Here is a 5,684-nt window from a genome sequence, read left to right on the forward strand (position 1 = left end):
GGAGAGGCCATGTTCCAGATGAGGGCTGTTCAATCAGCCCAGGTCCCAGAGTGAACAGGGAGGAAACCTGCAAATCTGCAATGGGTAGGAAGCAAACATGGGAAATAAACTGGTTGTCATAAGCCACACTGAGACTTTCAGGCATGTTTGTTACGACAGCAAAACTGAGCCAGCAAAACTAGCTGGTTTGTAATTGCTAAACCAGCTAGTCAGTATCTGCAAAAGACTTTGTCTCCATGGTCACGAGATCCAATTTTGGAATTGTTTCAGGCTGATGTGTGCTAAAATACGTCTTTCACAAAAATTAGGCATTTACTCAAAAGCTTTTAAAGTTGCCACTAAAAATAGGTTGACTTGCTAACCTGGGATTTCTGTAACAGTTGCTCTCTCCTCTTACTAATTACTAGAGCATTAGTCAGAAAAGTCAAAAATACATAGTGCATCTGTTATAAGCAACAAAGTGAAACATCAGTTATTCATAGCAAAATGAGCACTGTAGGGCAACTGAGATTCTCATTCAGAGATACACAAAGAATGTAGGAATGTAGTACTACAAAACTGTTAAAATTATTAATGGTAAGATAAGTAAAAAGCCAAAAATGTTCCATTTAGAAAATACTTTGCATAAACTATATATGGGTATTCCATGACTATGGAAGAAATGAAACTTGCTTTTTCTACTCTGAAGAGGCTTCTAAGATCCTAATTTGAATTCAAGTTGCCATAGAAACCAGTAGAATTCTGTATGGGATTCCATCAAAAGTGCTGCATAATTTGGTGCACACAGAAGAACCCTATCTCACTGTGTCAACTTATAACAAAGCCACTACACTGGTTTGAATCCTCTGATTAGTCTTACAATTTGAGGTTAAAACATCTATAAAAAATTAAGGCTCATGACAGTGATATTCCTTCAAACTTGGACATTTTGCTTTGCAACAGTCAACGTGACTGTGACCCACGGTCATGCTATTTGAAGCCAGGTCATGTAATGCTATCCATGGTACCAGGCATGCATGCCTATGTATGCGTGCTCAGGCACAAAGGTAGTTGAGCAAGCTACAAAAACTATGATGGAGCCACTATACAAAAATATGATAGCAATAATAGCTAACATTCATTGTGTGCTTACTATGTTAAATTCTTTTCTATATTAATGCAACAACCCTATGCGGTAGGTACTATTAACACCTCCATTTTATAGAGAGAGAAACTGAGGCAAAGGGTTTACATAGGTTGCCCATATCATACAGTAGTTAAGGGTAGAACTGGGATTTTAAACCCAGACAGTCTGTCTCCAGAGCCTGCACTTTTAACCACTAGCCTTTCCTATCTCTCTGAGCATCTCAGAAATTTGCAACTACAAATATAAGACAAACTTAATTCAGATTAAGAACACAGGCATAGCACTCATTACAATAATTCTCAAGCTCAAGACTGCTGAATGAAAATGTGTACATTTAGGCCCTCCATCCGAAAATTCTGATGTCCAAGGTGAGAGCCCTGCACCTGCATTTTAACAGTACCCCTAGTGCTTCTGAAACAGGTGGTCCTGCAGGCCACATTTTGAAAAATAATGACCTATTCAAACTCAGCTAATGACCATTTGCAGATAAATGAATGATAAATAGAAGAGCGCCGAAAAAAAAAAAAAAACTCAGCAGAGAAGAGCAGAAAATAAGACTTAAAACAATAAATCTCTTGTACTTTAGTCCTTAGAATTCTCCTCAGATCTTTGATCAGCGTCTATTTCTTCTAATTATACAAATAGTTCTAAGAAGTTATTTAGTTTTCAAGATCGCAGAAGATTCGAAGCAAAAAAAAGGAAGGAGAGCAGGGGGAATTAGGGACCTCAGGCAGAAACACTGACAGCAATGAATGAAGGCAGAAAGGGAGGGAAAAGGCAAGAAAAGAGTTTAAAAATACTAACATTCAAAAAAGCACTGAGACATGGATCACCAGGGATGAGACCATGCACCCTCCACACACCTGGGAAGAAGGACTATTTTTCAGAACAGTGTAAAAAATAAAATCCCCAATGTTGAGTTATCCAAAAACAAAAAGGAGGGGGAGTTAATGATTTAGTATATTTTGCATACTAAAAGATTTTGCATATCAAAAGACAATGATATCAAATATTTGAGAAAACATTACACTTAAAATAGCTAAAACCATAAAAATGTGAGTCACAAGCTAGTATGTGACTCTTCTCTCTCATTCCACTTAAAATAGCTAAAACCATAAAAATGTGAGTCACAAGCTAGTATGTGACTCTTCTCTCTCTTGGGCTAGAAAGATGCTAGGAAGTTTACTGGTGCAAGTGGGTGAAGTCAAGGGGAAAAGGGCCGGTTTAGTGGTTAGGGTTAGGGAAAGGGGAATACACACACCACAATGTGTTTTGTCCCCCACTGCCTGGAAAATGTATGTTGCATTGACAATGGCACAATGACCAGATGTTTATGTTGAACAAAGACCAGTACCATGTTAGTGCTTGCACTTAGAAGTATTTTTGACCAGAATGCAAGCTTTCCAGGACACTTACCCAAATAGTGATTTTCAACCAGACTCCTTTTCCTTCAATAAAATTGGATAATAGAGGTTATTTCATATCATTTCTGGTTACCTCTATGCTTTGAGAATATAGTTTTACATATAAACATCTTTTTTTTTTTGACAAAGGCACCAAGCCTATTCAATGGGGTCGGGACTGCCTCTTCAGCAAATGGTGCTGGGAGAACTGGATATCCATATGCAGGAGAATGAAACTAGACCCATACCTCTCACCATATACTAAAATCAACTCAAAATGGATTAAAGATTTAAATATACACTCTGAAACAATAAAACTTATTAAAGAAAACATAGGAGAAACACTTCAGCAAATAGGGCTGGACACAGACTTCATGAATACAACCCCAAAAGCACGGGCAACCAAAGGAAAAATAAACAAATGGGACTATATCAAACTAAAAAGCTTCTGCACAGCAAAAGAAACAATTAACAGAGCTAAAAGACAACAAACAGAGTGGGAGAAAATATTTGCAAAATACACATCCGACAAAGGACTAATATCCAGAATATATAAAGAACTCAAACAACTTTACAAGAAAAAAACAAGCAACCCAATCAAAAAATGGGCAAAAGAGCTAAGCAGGCATTTCTCTAAAGAAGATATACAAAAGGCCAACAGTCATATGAAAAAATGCTCAACATCACTCAGCATCCAGGAAATGCAAATCAAAACCACACTGAGATACCATCTCACCCCAGTGAGGATGGCTAAAATCCAAAAGACTTTGAACGATAAATGCTGGCGAAGTTGTGGAGAAAAAGGAACTCTCATACATTGTTGGTGGGAATGCAAAATGGTGCAACCCCTATGGAAAATGGTTTGGAGGTTCCTCAAACAGCTGAAGATAGAGCTACCATACGATCCAGCTATCCCACTACTGGGAATATACCCAAAGGAATGGAAAACATCAAGTCGAAGGTATACCTGTTTCCCAATGTTCATTGCAGCACTCTTCACAATAGCCAAGAGCTGGAATCAACCCAAATGTCCATCATCGGATGAGTGGATACAGAAAATGTGGTATATCTACACAACCGGCGGGGGGGAAGAAGATATAACAACTATACCTTTTTGAAGTTGTTACAACAAGCAAACGGAAAGGACATTCTTGGGGGGGAGGGGAGAGACGGAGGAGGGAGGGAGGTGTCGGTGATGGGCCATAATAATCATATACATTGTATATTGACAAACTAAAAACTTACTGAAACAAAAAATCTATAAACATCTTTTCAATCCCATGTCTACACCTGATGTTCAGTTAGAAGTGATTCAAAAAGTTAGAGGCATATAAGCATAACACAAGGGAGATAAGAGAGAGAGCAAAACGAAGGGAAATTATTCTCAGATTTTGAGCTCTCTATATGCGGTGATAACACACCATAGTTGCTCAGTACATGTTTAATGGGTGAATGATGGGGGGTGTGGATGAATAGGTGGTGGAAATAGACAAAAAGGTGGGGAATGGATGAATGGGTTGGGGAAGGATGGAAGAGTGGGGGGTGGGGAGTGGATAAATGGATGGATGGCTAGATGGATAAATGAATAATAGATGGATGACCAGAAGGATGAGTGGATGAATAGATAAATGAATGAAAAGGTTTTCTGATAATACGGAAGACAGTGTCACCCCACTATTGGGAATAAAGACTAAAAGAGGTTAAAATGGCAAGTGGATTGAATATAGTTAGATAACTACCAAATATACATGTATGTGTAAGTACTACGTGTATATAAACTTATGCAAAGGACCAAAAATGGAGGCAATCCTCAATAACGTTAGTTTTCTCTTTCTTTTCCCTTACTTATGATTCTGGAAATGTCAAATAACACACACAGCTGCTATGCAACAGGCAGGAGGACCCTGCAGTGGAAATATGGGCTAAGTCAGCAGTACCTGTGGTTGGCCAAGAGGGATCTTTAGGCTGAAAGGCAGTCAGAATCGGAGCTGAGAGAAGAAAGGTGGCCCAGGCAGCAGATGAAGCCCTAAAACACTCAGGGAAAAAATCATTGTGCTTCTGTATGTCTCCAATTCAAGGATTTTAAACCTGCAGCTTATGGTATTGACTCATGTCCATTCCCAAGACAACATCTGTAGAGATTAGAGGTAGATGACTGGCCTTGTCTGGTTCTGTTTATAATGGGCTCAACCCCTTTGGGAAAGAAGAGCCTTTGCAGACTGAGAAGTACCCAACAGTATCCTTACAAGATCCCAGAGCCATGACAATTTAACTGAGAGAGGGTGTCAGGCCATTTGAGTTTTAGTGAGATCAAGTCAGTAGATGGCATTCTTCCTACTCTCCTAGGATTTCTCCTATTATTGGCTCCTGAGTACAAATTGGTCAGGATTCAAGAGAAAGAGCACAATATTCCTATTGCTTTGAACAACTTGACAACCATAGAGACTACAAATGGTCCCGGAAACTGTTCTGTGACTGTAACGTTCCAGTGTTATAAGAATTCTATCTGCATCTGGTGGATGTTTCTCTTGGTCTCAAAGGCAAGGAGAAAATGGAATGCCTCTCTTTACATATGATAGCAAAGAAAAAAGTTAAGCTACGATACACACAATGCACTACAGAAGACAGAAGCCTGTACAATGGGTCTAACCAAGCAGCAATAATAAAACAGCTATAAAGGAAGTCATGATACAAATGGAATTCCAAACTTCATTCAGGAATAAGGGTGGGAGAGTAAAGAATATCAGTTGAACTTAAAAGAAGAAAAAAAAAATTGTATGTTATATGAAAAGGGAAGCAAGGAAAAGAGATGAACTCTGGACAGTAAAATACCTTAGCAACACCCAGTGACCCAAGTCTTAGCCGCTGTGATGTCAAACACAGAGTAACAATATTTATGCATCATACATTGCTGCCTTCTCGAGAGCCTCCTCAAATAGGAGAAGGATCATGTTTGGAAGGTCACTTCCAAATGACCAATGAACTGTGATTACTTGGATGGTGGCATCAACAGGCCATTTTATCTTTGACTTTCCAAAGATACCATGAGGAAAGTAAAATGGTCTGAATATGATGATTTGGGAGTCTTCAGCACATAAATGGATAAGTGTGTCCAAAGAAAATGTAGAATGAAAACGTGGTCAGGTCAGAACTCT

This window comes from Galeopterus variegatus, unplaced genomic scaffold (assembly GCF_000696425.1).
Source record: "Galeopterus variegatus unplaced genomic scaffold, G_variegatus-3.0.2 Scaffold237, whole genome shotgun sequence".
Classification (NCBI taxonomy): Eukaryota; Metazoa; Chordata; class Mammalia; order Dermoptera; family Cynocephalidae; genus Galeopterus; species Galeopterus variegatus.